General features: G+C 38.4%; 1 long non-coding RNA gene across 3 annotated transcripts in view; it reads right to left on the reverse strand.

Moving 5' to 3' along the window:
• LOC140632936 (uncharacterized) overlaps positions 1-20,892 on the reverse strand; it is a 66,930-nt gene that overhangs the window by 8,809 nt on the left and 37,229 nt on the right. The window lies entirely within an intron of this gene.

A 20,892-nucleotide genomic window follows, 5' to 3' on the forward strand; every position in this document is an offset into this window, starting at 1 on the left:
GGAAGCTGTCTCCTCACAGGGAGCTCACAACCTCATCAAGCCCAGGTGACTTACAAGTCACCTCCTGTGATGCTGGGGCATAGAAAACAAGGCTTTTTAATATTTTTATTTTTTTTATTTTTAAAATTTGTTTTTTTATTGGTTTTGTTTTTGCTTTTTCTTTATTTTTTTTAATTCTGTAAAAAGCCACAGTTTAATAGCCATAGTCAGCAAAAGACACCAAGCACACAGTCTGCATAACAGACACTATGCACAAGACCACTCCAACTTTAGGAGAAATAACATTTCAGCTAACCCATAGAAACACTGTCAAGCAAAATGGGGAGACAGAGGAATATGCTCCAAAAGAATACAAAAAAAATCTCATAAAAAGAACTAAATGAAGCAGATAAGAAATGTGTCTAATAAAGGATTTAATGTAATGTTCATGGGCAGCCCGGGTGGCTCCGTGGTTTAGCACCTGCCTTCAGCCCAGGGCATGATCCTGGAGTCCCAGGATTAAGTCCCGTGTCGGGCTCCCTGCATGGAGCCTGCTTCTCACTCTGCCTGTGTCTCTGTCTCTCATGAATAAATAAATAAAATCTTTTAAAAAAATAATGATCATAAAGATACTCACTGGGCTGGAGAAGAATGGAAGAACTCCATGAGACATATAATAAAGAAAAAATAGAACCACAGTTGAATAAACACTTCAGAGAATCAAGAGTAGATTAGAAGAAGAGCATATCAGCAATCTAGAAGATAAGGTAATGGAAAGCACACAAGCTGAACAGGAAAAAAAAAACCCAACTTAAAAAAAAAAAAAAGGAGGATATATGGGACACCAGGGTGGCTCAGCACTTGAGCATCTTCCTTTGACTCAGGTCATGGTCCTGGGATGGAGTCCCACATTGTGCTCCTTGCACAGGGCCTGCTTCTCCCTCTGCTTGCGTCTCTGGGTCTCTCATGAATAAATAAAATTTAAAAAAATAATAAAAAGGATATATTAAAAGATCTCCAACATCAAGCGAGTATTCACAGTATAAGAATCCCAGAAAAGTGTAGAAAACTCATTTGAAATAACTGAAAACTTCCATAACCCCCGAGGGAAATGAATATCCAGGCCAAGAAGCAGAGTTCAAAACAAGATGAACCCAAAGAGGTCTAAGCTGGAGCACAAAATAATATGTCAAGGGTTAAAGATAAAGAGAATCTTTGAAGGAACAAGAGAAAAAGTTGCCTAAAAGGGAAAACCATTAAGACTATATCAGCTGATTTTTCAGCAATACTGCCAGCCAGAAGGGAGTCCCATGATATACTCAAGGTGTTGAAAGGAAGAAATCTGCAGACAATACTTTACCTGGCAATGTTATGTAGACTTGGAGAGTTTTCCAGAAAAAGATAAAGTTTATCCGCCACTAAATGAACCTTATAAGAAAGATAAACGGTGACAGTAAGTACATACCTATCAATAATTACTTTGAATGTAAATGGACTAAATGCCCCAACCCAAAGACACAGGGTGACAGAATGGATAAAAATGCAAGACCCATCTCTATGCTGCCTACAAGGACATGCTTGCAGATCAAAGACACATGCAGATTCAAAGTAAAGGGAGGGAAAAGCATTTATCATGCAAATAGAAGTAAAATGAAACCTGGGTTGCAATACCAATATTAGACAAAATAGATTTTTTAAACAAAGACTAATGAGAGACAAAGGAAGACATGATGTAATCCTAAAGGGAACAATCCATGAGAAGATATAACAATTGTAAATATTTATGTATCCAACAAGGGAGCACCCAATATATAAAGCAACTAATAACAAAATAAATAATAATAAGAGTAATAGAAGACATTAACACCTCACATGTATCAGTAGATAGCTCAAACGGGAAATCAACGAGGACACACTGGCTTTGAATGACACATTCCAGCAGCTATATCTAACATATTCAGAACCATCCATGCTAACAGAACACACGGTCTTTTCAAGTGTACGTAGAACATTCTCCAAAATAGATCATGTATTAGGCCACAAGTCTCCACAAATTCAAAAGGAAGTCACGCCATGCATCTTGTTTAACAATGCTATGCAACTAGAAATTAGCCACAAGAAAGAATCTGCATAGACCACAAATACATGGAGGTTAAATAGCATTCTATTACACAATGAATGGGTCAACCAGAAAATCTAAGGAAATCATAAAACATATGGAGACAAATGAAAATGAAAACACAGTAGTTCAAAAATCTTTGAGGTAGAGTGAAAACTATTCTAAGAAGTTTATAACAACGCAGGCCTACCTCAACAAATAAAAATCTCAAACAAGGTAATTGTATTTGAAGTAGTTAGAAAAAACTCCAAACCAGTGCAAAGGAAAGATTTGAGCAGAAAACAAGCAAAATAGAAAAAAATGTAGATGGAACCATAAGATGGCGCTTTGAAAAGTTCAATAAAATTAAACCTTTAGGCAGACAGCTAGGGAGAAAAAAATCAGAAATGAAAGAACTAACACCACAGACATACAAATGCATATAAGAGATTATCATCTTATGAAATATTATATACCTAATTGGGAAACCCAGAGACATAGATAAATTCCTAGAAAACATAAGCTCCCAAAACCGAATTACTAAGAAATACAAAATTTAGTCTATCAACAATGAAACTGAGTAATCAAATTTCCAACAAACAAAACTCCAGGACCAGAGCACTTCACAGGTGAATTCTACCAAACATCAGTAGAAGTATATCTATTCTCTTTCCAAACTATTCTGAAAAACTGAAGAGGAAGGAAAGCTTCCAATTTCATTTTGTGAGGCCAGCATTACCCTGATACCAAAAGCAGATAAAGATACTAAAACAAAACAACACACCACAGGTCATTATCTCTGATGGACAGATGCAAAAATCTTCGATATGAGCAAACTGAATCCAACAGCATATTTACTCATTCACAGATCAAGTGGGATATTCCTGGAATACAAGGGTGGTTCAATATTGGCAAATCAACATGATACATATAAACAAAAGGATAAAAAATTTGTGATCATTCCAATAGATGAGAAATGGCTTTTGACAAAATACAACATCCACTTGTGATAGAAATCCTCCAAAAATTAGATTTAGAGGGAATATGATAAGGGCCGTATATGAAAAATCCACAGCTATCATCTTCCTCCATGGTGAAAAATGGAGCTTCTCTCTTAAGATCAGGAGCAAGAAAAGGATGAACACTCGCCACTTTTAATAAACATAATATTGGAAGTCAGTCACATCAATTAAGAGGCATTCATATTGGTAAAGAAAAACTATCACTATTTTCAAATGACAGTATACATAGAAAATCCTAAAGATAATCATCAAAAAGCTACTAGAATAAATGAAATCAGGAAAGTGGCAAGATACAAAAATTAACACCCAGAAATTGATAGCATTTCTATACCCTAATAAAGTTGCAGAACTTATAAAGACAATCCCATTTACAATTTCACCAAAAAGAATAAAATATCCAGGAATAAACTTAACCAAAGAGCTGAAAGACCTGTACTCTGAAAACTAGAAAAAAAAAATACACTGCTAAAAAATTAAGAAAGATGGAAAGATATTCCATACTCCTGGATTGAAAGAATTTATATTGCCAAGATGTCCATATTACCCTGTCTACAGATTCAATGCAATCCCTATTGAAATACCAACAAAACTAGAATCCTAAACTTTTATGGAACCCCAGAATACCCCCAAATAACCAAAGCAATTCTAAGAATAAAGCTGGAGGGATTACAACTTCAGATTTTGATATACATTACACAAAGCTATAGTATTCAAAATGTATGGTATTAGCACAAATACACACATAAGACAACAGAACAGAATGGAGAACCCAGGAATAAAGCTACAATTATACAGTAAAATAGTCCCTGACAAAAAGATGTAAGAATATACAACCAGGAAAATAGAAGTCTTTTTAGTAAATAATGCCAGGAAAACTGTACAGCTACATGCAAAGGACAACACTGAATCACTTGCTTACATGATACACAAAAACTCAAATGTGAGACCTAAAACTAAAAATCCTAGAAGAGCACAGTCATTTCTTTGATATGGGCTATAGCAACATTTTTCTAGGTAAGTCTCCTGACGCAAGGGAAACAAAAGCAAAAATAAACTATTGGGACTACATCAAAAAGCTTTCACATTGCAAAGGAAACCAACAAAACTAAAAGACAACCTACTGAATGGGAGAAAATATTTGCAAATGACCTATCTGATGAAGGGCTAGTACCCAAAATACCCACCATTTGCTTCGACGGGGATGGAACTGGAAGGTATTATGGCTGAGTGAAGTAAGTTAATCAGAGAAGGACAAACATTATATGGTCTCATTCATTTGGGGAATATAAAAAATAGTGAAAGGGAATAAACGGGAAAGAAAAAATGAGTGGTAAATATAAGAAAGGGAGACAAAACGTGAGAGGACTCGTAACTCTGGGAAAGGAACTAAGGGTGGTGGAAGGGGTGGTGGGTGGGGGGATGGGGTTACTGGGTGATGGGCACTGAGGTGGGCACTTGATGGGATGAGCACTGGGTGTTATTGTATATGTTGGCAAATTGAACACCAATAAAAAATAAATTTATAAAAAAAAAACATGAAGAACTTCTACAACCTAACACCAAAAAAAAAAAAATTCTAATTTCAAAGTGGGCAGAAGGCATGAACAGATATTTCTCCAAAGAGAGCATACAGATGGCCAACAAACACATGATGAGTGATGCTGAACATTTTCTCTTCAGGGAAAAGCAAAACAAAACCACAATGATTTATCACCTCACATCTGTCAGAATGGCTAAAATCAAAAACATAAGAAACAAGTGTTGGTGAGGATGTGGAGAAAGCTCTGGTGCATTGTTAGTGGGAATGCAAAATAGTCTAGCCACTTTGGAAGACAGTTTGGAGGTTCCTCCAAAAATTAAAAATAGAATTAGGAAAAATAAAATAAAAAAATAGAATTAAGGCATATTCGAGAATTATCACATGTAATTCTACTCACTATGGGGTATTTAGCCAAAAAATATGAAAACAGTTTTGAAGAGATATGTTCCTCCAGTGTTTGTTGAAGTATTATTTACAAAAGCCAAATTACGGAGGCTACCTAGGTGTCCAAGACAAATGGAAAAGGAGATGTACATACATTTACACGGTTTGACATTATGCAGCCATAAAAAATGATGAAATCTTGCTATTTGCAGCTATTTGGATCTAGAGTGTATAATGCAAAGTGAAATAAGTCAGAAATACTGTGATTTCACTTATGTGCAATTCAAGAAAAAAAGACCCCCCCCCAAAAAAAATACCCCAAAAAACAAAACCCAGACTCTTAACTATAGAAAACAAATTGATGGTTGCCATGAAGGAGGTGGGTGAGGGGGTGGGTGAAATAAGTGAAGGGGGCCAAAAGTACACTTATCATGAAGAGCACAGAGGAATGTACAGAATCATTGAATCACTATATTGTACACCTGAAACACTATATATTAACTATGCTGGAATTAAAATTTTAAGAACAGACTAAAGTCCTTAATATAGCCTTTTCTGATAAAGGAAGCAATTGTGTAGCAAGAAGAAAAAAGATGTTCAAGGGACCTTTAATTGGATAGGAAGTGGTCATAAGTAGACATAAGAAAAACATTAAAAATATGTAAAATATGACAATGTATACATAAGATGTGGAGAAGGGAGTAAAAAGCGGAGAGGAAAAAATCTTTTAGAATATGATTGAACTCAAATCACCATCAAATAATTGAATGTGATTCAACTTTAATCATAATTAATAGAGACTGCTATTTACTTAGAATGTTATACATGAACCTCATGGTAACACAAATCCAAAACTGAGATATATCCAAAAAAAAAAATAAATAAAGAAATCCAAACACTAAACTCATTCAAAAAGAATAAGAACTAAAAAACAAAACAGAAAACAAAATTTTAAGATGAAGTACCTATCAATAGTTACTTTAAATGTAAATGATCAAAAATAAATAAATAAATAAATGAAAGAAAGAAAGAAAGAAAGAAAGAAAGAAAGAAAGAAAGAAAGAAATGTAAATGATCTAAATGCTCCAATCTAAAGACAAAGTGGAAAAATGGAGGGAAAAAAAAGGTCATCTACATGCTGCCTATAAGATTCATGTCAGATCTAAAGACCCACGTAGACAAAGTGAAGGAATAGAAAAACATTCACCATCCAAATTGAAGTAGGAAAGAAAAGCTAGGATAGAAATACTTTTATCAGAGAAAATAGACTTTAAAACGAGGACTGTAACAAGAGACAAAGGAGGCCATTATAAATTGATAGAGGGATCTATCCAACAAGATGATTTAACAATTATAAATATCACAAGTGCCCTCCTCCGTGATATCCATCACCCATTTAGCCCATCCCCTGAGGAGCACTGGGGATTATACATAAGTGATAAATCACTAAATTCTACTCATGAAACCAATATTATACTCTATGTTAACTAGAATTTAAATAAAAACTTGATGATAAAAATATAAGTATCTATGCACCCAACAGTGGAGCACCTAAATACATACAGCAATTATTAACAGGAATAAAGATAAACTAATATCAATAGCTAGATCATCCAGACAGAAAATAAGGAAATAATGTCTTTAAATAAAACATTGGACCAGATGGACAGAAGATATATCCAGAACATCCCATCTCAAGACAGAATCTACATTCTTTTCAAGTGCATATGGAACATTCTCCAGAATAGTTCACATATTAGGTCATAAGACAAGCCTCGATAAATTTAAGAATGAAATCATAGTATGCATCTTTTCTAGTCACAACTATATGAAACTAGAAATAGATCACAATAACTGGGAAAACACCCATGGAGACTAAACCACATGATACTAAATAGCCGATGGATTAATGAATCAAAGAAGAGTTAAAAAAAATACATGGATACTAATGAAAATAGTCCAAAAATCTCGGGCACACAAGGAAAGTAGTTCTAAGAGGAAAGAATATAGCAATACAGGCCTACCTCAAGAAACAAGAAAAAGCTCCAACAATCTAAACCTTACACCCATAGGAACTGGAACAAAGTGAGCCCAGGGTGAGAAGGATGGAAATAAAGATTAGAGCAGAAATAATGTAGAGACTAAAAAAATTGAAAAGATAAAACTGACAAATGTTTAGCTAGACTCAAAGAAGAGAAAGGACCCAAATAAAATAATAAATGAGAGAACACAAATGACACTACAGAAGAAGAATACAATGAAAAATAATATGCTAGCAAGCTTGGCAACCTAGAGAGATGGATAAATCCCTGGAAACCTGTAAATCTTCCAAAACTAAACCAAGAGGAAACAGAATCTGGACAAACTGATTGTAAGTATTGAAATTGAATTGGGAGGAAAAAAAACAAAAAACTACCACCAAAAAATAGAAATTCAGGACAAGATGGATTCACAAGTAAATTCTACCCTTTGAAGAAGAGTTTATCTATCCTCCTCAAACTATTCAAAAAAAAAGGAGGGATCCCTGGGTGTTGCAGTGGTTTGGCGTCTGCCTTTGGCCCAGGGCGCGATCCTGGAGACCCGGGATCGAATCCCACGTCGGGCTCCCGGTGCATGGAGCCTGCTTCTCCCTCTGCCTGTGTCTCTGCCCCTCTCTCTCTCTCTCTCTCTCTCTCTCTCTCTCTCTCTGTGACTATCATAAAAAAAAAAAAAATTAAAAAAAAAAAAAGGAAAAGGGAAGTTTCCAAACACATTGTACAAAGCCAGGATTACCGTGCTACCAATAACCAGATGAAGACTTCACACAAAGAGCAAAACTATAGGCCAGTATCCCTGATAAACATAGATGCAAAAATCCTCAAAATAAAGGCAAAAAAAAAACAGTAACAATACATCAAAAAGATCATTCACCACAATCATCTGTGACTTCCAGGATGCAAGGATGGCTCAATACTCACAAAATCATCCTCCAGCACATTGCACCACCATTACCCTCCAGCACATCCTCCTTCCTCATCCTCCAGCACATCATCATCCAGCACAGCAACAAAAGGATAAAAATCATGGATCATCTTAATAGATACAGAGAAAGCATTTGACAGGATTCCACATGTATTCGTTATAACAAAGTGTAACAAAGTAGGTTTTGTTTAGAGAGAACATACTTCAACATATGTAGGGCCATATATGCAAAGCCCACAGCGATCATCCTCCTGAATGATGGAAAACAGCTTTCCCCTAAGGTCAGGAGAAAGACAGGATGTGCACGCTCACTGCTGTTATTCAACAAGGTAGTGAAGTCCTGGCCACAGCAATCAGACAAGGAAAAGAAATGAAGCATCCATAGTCGTAAAGAAAAACAGTCACTATTTGCATATGACAGGGTACTGACCATGGAAAATCCTGAAGATACTACCAAAACACTATTAGAATGAGTGAATTCAGTGAATTGGCAGGACACAAAATACCCAGAAATTGGTAGCATCTCTATATACTAACAAAGTTGCAGAAATTAGAAAAGACAATCCCATTTACAATAGCACCAAAATAAAATAGCTAAGAGTCAACTTAAACGAAGGAGTGAAAGATCTGTACTCAGAAAACTACTGATGAAAGAAGTTGAGGAGGACACAAAAACATTCCATGCTCATGGCTTGGAAAAATTTATATTGTCACGACGTCCGTTCACCCAAAGCAACCAACAGATTCAATGCAGTTCCTATTGAAACACCAACAGCATTTGGTGGTGTCATGCTAAGTGAAGTCAGTCATGCTAACACAAGTAGGTTTCCACCCACGTGTGCAATCTAAAAAAAAAAAAAAAAAAAAGAGAGAGAGAGAGAGAAAGAATGAGAACTACAAATACAGAGAACTGATGGTTGCCAGAGTAGGAAGCAGCAGTGGGGGAAACGTGATGGGTGCGTGATGGAAACGCACAGGGGGAGATACAGGCCCGCAGGCAGGGCTTAAGTTCCAGGAGTAACAATCAGAGCATAAGGGATATGGTCCATGATATTGTAACGGTGATGGAACGGGACAGACGACAGCAACACTTGTGAACACAGCATACTGTTTAGACTTGTCTAACCACCAAGTTGTGCACCTGAAACCAATGTGACATGGTGTGTCAGCTTTAAAGGACACTATCAGGAAAAAAAAAAATTGTATCCAACACTTATCCAAGAAGATCTGGACTAAATGTCACAAAAAATACGGATGAAAGAAATTGAAGACAGAAATCAAAGATCTCCCCCAAGTTCATGGATTGGAAGAGGACTGTTAAATTGTCCTTACTCTCCAAAGCAATCTACAGACCCAACTTAATCACTATAAAACTAAAACAGCGTTTTCAAGAAAATGCTATAATTTATATGGAATCAAAGACCCTGAATAGACAAAGCAATCTTTAAAGAATTGGTGGCATCAGACTTTCTCATTTTAAATTCTATTTCAAAGCTTACCCTCTTTTTCTCATAACAGTATATTGTAGAGTATTTGACCAGGGTAGTCTTTTTTTAAATTTTAAGTGAAATTTTGTAAACTTTTGGGATGAGAGAGACCTTTTCTATTATTTGGGAATTTTTTATATGATTTTATATAAACCTATATGTATATCATATGTATGCTATGCAAGATATATGTATTTTCTGCCTGGGAGTTTCTCCCTGATAAGAAATTTCCCTCTGGGAAGGCACTTGGAGCTTGCTAGTTTTGAAGATTTTAGGCCATTCCACAGTGGACATTCCTGTTATTCCGATCCATTAATTGGGGCCTGAAATTCCTTTCCAGTTGCTGCGACTAAGGTGATCTGTCCAGCATCCCCTGCCAGCTGGGGGCACAGACATTTTCTGATGTAGGGCCCCCACGAGACTTTGGAAATACTTCCTCCTGTCCAGTTTCTAGTACCACATAGATTACTCTAGCTTCTGGTGCCTTTTACTCCACAGATCTCTGAAAATTTGGGGGATAACTTACATAATTTTACTATTTATTCAGCCTGATTCTCAAGGGTTTTCAGGAGAGAGAAACCTAAGCATCACCATTTCCTGAGAGTCTCCTTTGATTTCATTTGATGAAGAGTTTCATTAGAGCAATTGGATCTTTTTATAACTTTTTGAGCCTTAAAATTTCTTACTAACTTGACATCCATTCATAAAGCTATCTTCTTTCTCTTCTAGATATATTAAAGTTTTGCTTTTACATTGCTCTAATACATCCTTCTCCCCATCTCCCTGCTCAGGGAAAACAACAGGACACCAAAAGCCCCACGTCAATGCCCCCACTGTCAAAATGGGGCATTGTTTATCATTTCTGTCATGCCGGGTTTGCCGTTTGTCAATGTCCATTTACATGTAGAAATGGTTTGCATTTCTATGTTCTAAGTCATTGATCAACTCTCTTTCCCTGCAGAGAAGGCATATTAGTGTTTTCACAGTAATTGATGGCAATGTATATAAATAATTTTGTAGATGATATTATACCCAAATCTGTTAATAGCTCTTATTGGTGCTATAATTTCTATAGATGCCGTTGGGGTGTTTTCATCATTTACAATTCATAGAGCTTTTACATCTGTTTTTGTTTTGCTGTTCTTGTTAGTAGCTTCTGCAAATATTATAAGTCAGGGTCCCTGGGAGTTTCTAATTTCACATTAGCCTACTTGTACTTAGTAAATATAAGGATTTAGGGTATTTGACAGATAAGTATTAAACTAGTATAAAGTTCATTTCTATTTTGAGTTTGCTATTTTTTTTAAAAAAAATTCAAGTTTTGCCTAATTTTTTTTTCTATTAATCCCTTTTGTGAGTTCTAACACCCATGGAAAAGCATTTAATAACCAAATATAAAGAATGACGTCACAGAGTATAGTTGTTCTTTTGAGGGGGAGCAATGTCAGAATGAAATATTCAGGAAGGATATGCCACCTGAATGTGGGGAGTGGGGCTGAAGCACCCCCTGCACCAAAGACAAAAATCAGATGATGTTGAAGAGGAACAGCTGCACATTTGCCACACTGGCCTTCCCCCAGGACAGAGCAGCACCAGATGCTTCCCCTGAGACTCCAGTTCCTACAGTGGGAATAGAGGGTGTAGGGGAGTCAACCCTGCCTCCACTGATGGATGGGTTTTGTTACTGATCAATCACAACCACTAAATCAAGTAACAGGTAATCCCTGGCATGCTGTCACTGCCAATTGCTCCACCTTGGGGAACCTCAAGGGGACTGGACAAACCGAAAGCATAGCTCCTGCCTGGACTGGCCAACACTGCTGCTAAACCACCTTGGTTAAACCCATCTCAAGAGCCAAGCAAATAAAGAGACAAGGGTTTGAAAAGGGGGAAAATTGGGGTGCAGGCAGCCAAGGGAGGTAGCAGACTCAAACCTTAACAACAAGCCTTCTCCCTGGGCAAGACAAATGCCTATACTTTTATAGGGAGATGTTCAGGGAGGTTTGTTCAACAAAGCCAGCAGACGGCATGTGAGCATGGGCAGAGACCTGTTGGATGTAGTCTTCTACGGATTTGACTGCAATCAGGGATTTTCTGGCCTGGAAGCTGGAATGTTCAGACCAACACCTCAAGAAAGCGTGAGAAGAAATAAGAACAATGGGTCTCAGTTGGGCAGAAGTTAAGTGGTCTTTCTATTTCTGACTATAGCTGTCAGGGTCTTATTGACAGTTTCGCCTCCCCCTCCCTTGAGGAACCATAGGAAATCTGATCATGATGGAGGATGAAGAGCTGCTTACAACCATCATCTAGATCTCGGCAGATGGAGCTTGCCACTGCACATCCCAAATAGTCTCAAAGAGCTGCTTTACTCACTTCTGGAACCTACTTGGTGGTGCAGTGTGACCAGGGGACTTGGCAGATGTGTGTTTGCCTGATTCATGTCCTCAGACAAGTTTTCCCAGCCCCAGAGCCTGGTTTACCTACCTCAAGACAAGTATCTCACAGACCCACCCACTGCAGAGTGTGGCCCCCAACCCAATCTGAAGGGAAGGGCTGACTATAATACCTGGAAATGCCTGTGTAACCTAGCCAGGCTCAAGCCAGGAGGCAGGTGGGCAGAACCAATCATCCTCAGATCAACAAGAGTGGCCAAGGAACATGGAGCACAGGTGAGCTTTAGTGGAGACCACAAATTAAGGGTCTTGTGACTTTGGAGCTCCCGGTCTACTCCCTTGGGCAGGGAAATTCAGAGCCCCACTCACCCTGGAATGCAGCCTTCGCACTGCCTGATGGGGAAGCTAATCAGAGTGCATGGAAGATGCATTTCCCCTTCAACAGTTCTGCTTACATGGCACTTGAAACACAGCCCATGATTTCTTCTGTCTGCACAGTAAAACTGGTGACCTAGGAATTCAGAGCGCACGATGGCCTGGATCCAGGTCTTCAAACAAGCTGTGCAGGCCCTCAATCGCATCCTGCTGTCCAACTTGGGCAAGGAAGCAAACTCCATCTCACCTACTTCTGAGCAGCACAGTAGTCAGTCCTGCCCAGAAACTCCACACAACCACTGAGCCCATCCTACAGCCTTCACATGGGCAGGTAACCAAGCCAACAGTCCTACCCAGCAATTGTCATTCAGTCGCAACCAGTCCCCCAGCACCCTAATAAGCCTGACCTCAGTGTTCAAAGAGTTGTCTCACCCTAAAATAGACCCTAATAGCAGACCCCATCTGCCCAAAGACATTACCAGCAGACAAGTCCAGAAACCTAAACAAAGCTGGCTTCTGAAAAAGGCTCTGCCAAAGCAAACCAGCAAAGTCTGGAAGAGAATGTTCCAACATAAGGAATCAGGAATGATGAAAAATATCAGGTAAATGGGACACCAAAGGAAACTCCTAGGATTCTACTAACGGACCTAGAAAATGGAGATCTATGAACTGCCTGAGAATTTAGAATAAGCCTCTGAAATTTCAGTGAATAACAAGAACACAAGAAAAATGAAGTTACAAAAACGTATTTAAAGAGGAGTTCAGGACTTTTGGGGAAGATGGTGGAGTAGGAGCACCATAAGCTCACATCATCCCATGGATACAGCTAGATAACACCTCAGTGTAAAAAAACCCAGAAAATGACCCAAAGACTGGCAGAAACACTAACTGTAGGGAAGAGACTACACCTGAGAGGATAGAGAAGGCAAAGGCTGGGAGCCACAGGGACCCAGAGTTCTCCGTGAGGTACAGTGTCACAGGCATGATTGCCCTGGGGAGCCCATGCAGGGAAGAGAAATCCCTGTAACATTTGGGTTTGAAAACCAGAGGGGACAAATTTCTGAAGTTCTTATCAGCAGTGAGATTTAAAACCTGGATTTTTTTTTTTTTTTAAAGTCTGTAAACTTTCTGTAAAAGAGCCACGGGGGCAAAAGGAAATGGACTCCCTGCCTGTTAAGGCAAACAAAGCTCTGTGGAGATACAGCCTGGAAGTAGTAGTTTGAGAAACACCTTCCGTCGCTCACCCCCAGCATAAGCACACAGCCACCTGCAGGAGCCAACACAGCAACAACACTTGCTAACACCATTGCCCTGCCCCCTCCAACCAGCTCTTGGCCAAAGCCCATGCAGGTTGGTGCCACAGGCCTGAGTGTGTGCTAACAGCCTTGACAAGGACGAGCACCACTACACAATGACTTCTACACCAGAAAGAGGAAAAGATAACCACACATACCTGCAGACTGGGACCCCACAGGGGGCTGGGGGCAGACAACTCTTCCGACTGCAGGCCCTGCCCACCAACAAAAGCTTCTTAGAGGACAACACAGGACACCTGCATTGTGGTCCTACTCCATCTCTAGCCAATGCATGTTCTGACTCAATCTAAACCCAAGTGGGCCCACCAATTAAAAAATAGGGACACCTGAGTAGCTCAGCAGTTGGGCGCCTGCCTTCAACTCGGGTCATGATCCCGGAATTGGGGATCGAGTCCCGCATCGGCTTCCTGAGAGGAGTCTGTTTCTCCCTCTCCCTATGTCTCTGCCTCTCTGTCTCTCCTGAATAAATAAATCTTAAAAAATAAAAAACAAAAGATAGAACATAGCAATAAAATCAGGAGCAGATTCTTTAAAAATATTAATAAAATTAAGTCTTTAACCAGACTCAAAAAAAAAAAAAAAAGCCTCATTTAAGAAATGAAAGAGGAAAAATACTACCACAGAAATACAAAGTATTTCTGGAAATTGGAAAACCTAAAAGAAATGAATTCCTAGAAACATGACCTTCTAACAATGAATCAGGAAGAAAGAGAAAATTTGAATAGACCTTTATCAGCAATGTAATTGAATCAGTACTCAAACTTCAAAGAGCCAAAGTCTAGGACAAGATGGCTTCACAGGTGAATTTTACCAATAATTTAAAGAATTTATACCTATTCTCAGACTCATCCAAAAAAAAAAAAAGGAATGAAAGCTTTCAAATTGATTAGGGCAGCATTACCCTGATACCACAGCAAGATAAAGACACTACAAAAAATAGAACTATAGGCTAATAATATCTCTGAAAAAAATGCAAAACTTCTCAAATTATTAGCAATCCAAATCCAACATTTAAAAAAAAAAATCATTCACCACTATCAAGTTGGACTTATTCCTGAGATCTAAGAGTGAGTGGTTCAATAGTCACAAAATCATGAGATGGCTGGGTTGCTCAGTGGTTTAGTGTCTACTTTTGGCTCAGGGCATGATCCTGGAGACCTGGGATCGAGTCCCGCATCGGGCTCTCTGCATGGAGCCTGCTTCTCCCTCTGTCTTTGTCTCTGCCTCTCTGTCTCTGTCTCTCTCTCTCATGAATAAATAAAATCTTTAAAATTGTCACAAAATCAGTGTGATATATCATAAGAGAAACATTCTTTCAATGGTTGCAAAAAATAAAATACAACACCTATTCAAGATAAAAACCCCCAACCAAGTAGAATTAGAGGGAACATATCTCACCATAATGAAAGCAATCTATGGAAAACTCAGTTAACAGCTTTGCCCCTAAGGTCAGGAATAAGACAAGGATATCAACTCTCACTACTTTTATTCAGTATAGTACTGGAAATACTAGGCAAATCAATCAGATCAAAAAAGGGGAAAAAGGCATAGCAGTCTTCCCAATTGGTAAGGAAGAACTAAAACTTCCATTATTTGCAGATACTATGATAATATATATAGAAAATCCTAAAGATGTCACCAAAAACCCACCAGGACTGATACATGAGTTCAGTAAGTTTGCATCATTAAAAAGAAAAAAAAAATCACGGTACAAAAATTTGTTGCCTTTCTATATAATAAGCAGTAAGAGAAAGAAAATACCTAGGAATAAACTTAACCAAAGAGATGAAAGGCTTGTACTCTGAAAAATACACAAACACTAATGAAAGAAAATAAAGACACAAAGAAAGGGCAAGATATTCCTACTCAGAGATTGAAAGATATTATTAAAATGTTCATACTACTGAAAGCAATCTGCAGACTCAATGCAAGCTCTACTGAAAAATCAATGGCATTCTTCACAGAACTAGAACAACCTAAAATTTGTACAGAATCACAAAAGAACTAGAATAGCCAAAGCAATCCTAAGAAAAAAAGCTGGAGCAATCATAATTCCAGACTTCAAGTTATACTATAAAGCTGTAATAAAACGGTATGGCACTGACACTAAAACAGAGATATAGATCAACATCTAAAAAGTCCAAAAATAAACCCACTATTATATGGTCAGTCTGACAACAAAAGAGGCAAGAATAGGCAACAGGATAAAGACCATCTCTTCAATAAATGGTGCTGTGGAAACTGGACAGCTACATGCAAAAGAATGAAGCTGGACCATGTGCTTACACCATACACAAACTAAATATGGATTAAAGACCTAAGTATGGGACCTGAAACCAGATAAACTCTAGAAGAGAGCACAGGCATTTCTGACATTAGCTGAAGAAACACTTTTCTAGATAGGTCTCCTGAGGCAAGGGAAACAAAAACAAAAATAAACTATTGGGACTATATCAAAATAAAAAACTTCTGCACAGCAAAGGAAACAATCTAAAAGACAATCCATGGAGTGGGAGAAGATATTTACAAATGAGATATCTGATAATGGGTTAGTATTCAAAATATGTACTCTATAACTCAACACTCAAAACACAAATAATCTGATTAAAAGTGGGAAGAAGAAAAAAAAAATGGGTAGAAGACATGGATACATGTTCCTCCAAAGCCATTCAAGATGGCTGACATGTAAAAAGATACTCAGGGAAATGCAAATCAAAACTACAGTGAAGTATCCCCTTGCCCTATCAGAACGCCTTAAAAAAGAAAACAAGAAATAAGTGTTGGTCAAAAAAAGGGAACCTTTTTTTGCACTGTTGGTGGGAATGCAAACTGGTGAGGCCACTGTAGAAAATAGTATATAGTTTCCTCAAAAAGTTAAAACTAGAACTACTCTATGATCCTATAATTTCACTACTGGGTATTTACACCCCAGACATGAAAATACTAATTCAAAAGGCTATATGCACCCCTATATTTGCTGCTGCATTGTTTATAATATCCAAACAATGGAAGCAGCCTAAGTGTCCATAGATGGTTCAATGAAGATGTGGTATATAGACAAATACTCAAGCGTAAAAAAAAAAAAAAAAAAAGTCTTGTCATTTGCAACATCACAGACAGGGCTAGAGAATATAATACTAAGTGGAATAAGTCAAAGACAGACATCATGTGGTTCCACTCATCTGTGGAATTTAAGAACCTAAAATGAATAAAAACAAAGTCTCTTAACTATAGAGAAACAGGTCACCAGAGGGGGAGGTGGGGGATGGGTGAAATAAGTGATGGGAATTAAGAGTACACTCCTCTTGATGAGCCCAGAGTAACATATAGAAGTGTGATTCACTATATTGTACACCTAAACTAAATAACACTACATTTTGCCCACGCAGGAATTAAACACATTAAAAATGTTTTTGCTACTCTTAAAAAGTTCAAAGAAATAGAAATTATGAAAAAAAATCTTAGGGTGAGAAACAGTAAATTGAATTCAACAGAGCTTCAAAACCAGATGCCCATACAGAAATCAGTACCTGAAAGACAACACATTTGAAGTTACCCTGCAGGGAGAGCAGCACAGAGAATGAAGAAGTGAAGTCTATGGGAATTACGGGACCCAATGTGAAAAAGCAATATTCACATTATGGGAATTCCAGAAGGAGAAAAGAGGCAGAAAGTATATTTAAAGCAATAATGGGCGAAAACTTCCTAAATGTGGGGAAAGAAATAGACCTCCAGATCCAAAAGACCCAAGAGACCCTAACAGGTTTATCCCAAATAATGCTACAATGAGATATAATAGTTAAAATTCAAAAAGGAATCTTAAAGGAGGGAATGAGCATTTACATACAAGGGAATCCCCTCATAAAACTGTAGGCAGATTCCTCAAATATTCAAAGAAAAAACATCAAGAAGTCTATGCCCTGTGAAGCTGTCCTTCCGAAAAGGAGAAATCAAAAAGTTCCCAAACAAAAGCTGAGGGAATTCACTAGTAGACCTGCCAGGCAGGAAATGCCAAAGGGAGTTCTCAGAGTGGAAATAAAATAATGCTAATTAACTTCATAAAAACAAAGTAGTGTAAAATCCACAGGTAATAGTAAGTACATAGCCCAGTTCTGTAATATTATAATGGTGATATGTAACTTCCTTTCAACTTTAATTTAAAAGTTAATTGCAGTAAAAACAACCATAGGTACATTCATCTGTTACACAACGCAAAAAGTAAACTAACATCAGTAACCTAAACTAAGAATGGAAAGTGTAAAAACTCTGGAGTTCTACTGAAACGGTTTTTGGTTTAAAATAGGGACCTAAATTTTAAGATACTTTATGTAAGCCTCATGGAAACCACAGGAGGAAAATATGTAGTAATTGCACAAAGTAACACGATCGTCAAAGCATATAAATACAAGATATCCAAACAAAAGACATCAGAACAAGAATCAAGGAACGATGGAACTACAAAACAAAAACAATTAAAATGGCAGAAGTTCGTACCAATAATTGCGTTAAATGTTAAACGATTAATTTCTGCCATCAAGACACAGGATGACTCAATGAAGACACTCACTTCAGTCTTAAGGGCACACATAAAACAAAGTGACAGGAGGGGGTAAAAAAGAGGTGTTAAACAAACGTAACAGACATAACTACTTCTATCAGACAAGACAGACTTTAATAATGGTAGCAGAAGGGTCATTATAGAAGAATAAAGCAGTAGTTAATCAGAATGATCTAGTAATTGCTACGTACCCAACCCAGGAGCACCTGAATACATAAACCACCCAAAGCAGAACTAGCAATGCAGGAAAAGTTGGGGACTTTAATATCCTACTCTCAGTAGTTAAATCATCCAGAGAAAGAAGATATTTGAACCCTATTGACCAAATGGACCTAACCCACATAGGGATAGTCGTCTACCAACAATACATTTTTTCCTAAGGACACCTGAAACGTTTTCTAGGATAGCTCAAAATAAGTCTTAGCAAACTTAAGATTGAAATCATACCAAGTATCTTCTCTAGCTGCAATTTCACAAAACTACAAATCAGTAAGATGACAAATTGGACAATTTACAAATACAAGGAAATTAAACACTCCTGAACCAATGGATCAAAGAAGAAATTGGAAAAAAAAAAAAAAAGAAAGAAAAGGAAATGCAGTATCTTGGGACAAAAGAAAATACACCAAAACTTACAGGATACAGCAAATGAAGTTTGAAAAGGGAAGTTTATAATAATAGAAGCCGGGTGGTCGCGGGTTGACTCAGCAATTTAGCACCACCTTCAGCCCAGGGCCTGATCCTGGAGACCCGGGGTTGAGTCCCACGTCAGGCTCCCTGCACGTAGCTTGCTTCTGCCTCTGCCTGTGTCTCTGCCTCTCTCTCTTATTAATAAATTAAATCTTTAAAAAAATAATAGAAGCCTATATTAACAAACAAGAAGGATCCCAAACAACCCAATGGAGCTGAGTTTGGGGATGATGGCGGAGTAGGAGGATGCTGAGCTCACCTCTTCCCAGACACACAGAGCTGATAGCTACATATATGCAACTCACTCCAAAAATGACATGAATCCTGGCAGAACAGATCTTCCACAGCTGATGTCAGAAAAGCCCACATCAAAAAGGTGAGATACTGTTGGGAACCAAAGCCCCAGGAAATCTAACAGGAGGGAGATCATAAGCACAGAGAAGGGAATCAGACCCCACATATCAGGCACCCTTGGTGCTAAAGAGCCTCTCTGGAAGACAAGTCCCCATAATATCTGGCTTGTGGGGCTTAACTGCAGGAGAGCTGGAGGGCAATGGAAAACTGAATCCTAATCCTTAAAGAGTCAGCACAATAAATAATTTGCCCTAGACTCACCACAGGAGCAGCAGTTTGCAAAGCACCTAGGGGGTATGTGAAGGACACTTATTAACTAATCCTAGAATGTGCAGCACAGGAGCAAGGATCAGATTTCTCAGAAAAATAGAAGTGCTGGTGGATACCATTCCTCTTCCCCAATCTAGGTAGGTGGACACTTGCTCCACCCTCCCCAGCCCTCCCCAGGTGACCCACCCTATTCAACCCAAATACCTTGGCAAGAGTCCCTCCAACATAACTCCCGCCCCTCCATACCTGGCAGACAGCCTGGGGCAGGGATGAGCACCAGTCCTGCTACAGGGAAGTGGGGAGATAATCCCACATACCAACCCACCTGCATTAGCTAGATGAATAAAGGAATAAGCCCTGACCTTTGGCCATTGTTTCCTCATCTCCTCTCTCTGTTCTGTGCACTTGGTCAACTACAACTCTTGGTATTAAAAGTAATGGTGTATGTAGAAGAGGTTCTGTGGTGTCTTGTAGCACAATCCCTCCTCCCAGTATCACCAGAACAGGGTTCCCTCATGTCCCCTGTGTGGGGTGCATGTGCCCTTTTGTGTGACTGAGCTGTGAGTGCCTTGAATGTATCTGGCTGCAGTGACCCCCTTGCCAACTGTGGATCCCCTGGGAAGAGTTCGCTCCCACACTGATGACAAGCCTGTCTGTAGTGGCCCTGTGCTCATGGGTGGGTCGGATCAGCACTCAGCCTCATTGTCTGCCTTTAGCCTCTTTTTGGCAGCTGCACCAAAGGTGCAGCAAACTCTTCCCAAAGAACAGAGAGATGAGGAAACAATGAAAAAAATAAAAATAGAACAAAAATCACAGCAAGAGCTAAATAAAACAGACAACCAATATGCCTGATCAAAAACTCAAACAGTCATAAAGTTATTCATTGGACTGGAGGAAAAAAGTGAACTCAATTTCAACAAAGACAGAAAATAAAGGATCAGAGCTGAAGAATTCAATAAAGGACATATTGGAGGGAGTCAAGGTAATGGAAAGCACCGGAGCTGAACAGCAAAACTACAAAGTGATAAAAGGTTAAGGAACTCAGACATCTTCAAGCATCATAACATTCACATTATAGGGATCCCAGAACAGAAGGGGGCTGAAAACTTAATGGGTAAAAACTTCCAGGAGTCAGAGAACTCCTAACATAATGTACCTATGGAAGTACACACAAAGACAAAAATTTTAAATGGTGAGAATTTAGAGATTTCTAAAGGAGAAAAGCAAATAGTTACATACAAGAGGAAACCAATAAAACTATTAGGGGATTTCTCAACAGAGACTTTGCAGGCCAGAAAAAAAAATGGTACAGTCTATTAAAAGTGCTAAAAGGGAAACACCTACAACCAGAAATACTCAACAAGCTTACCACTGAGAATTCAGTTTCCTAAACAAAAGTTACAGGAGTTCATCACTAAACCATGCTTACCAAAAGCATTAAAGGAAATTCTTTGAAAGGGAAACA

The sequence above is a fragment of the Canis lupus genome, chromosome 5 (genome assembly GCF_048164855.1).
Source record: "Canis lupus baileyi chromosome 5, mCanLup2.hap1, whole genome shotgun sequence".
Taxonomy (NCBI): domain Eukaryota; kingdom Metazoa; phylum Chordata; class Mammalia; order Carnivora; family Canidae; genus Canis; species Canis lupus.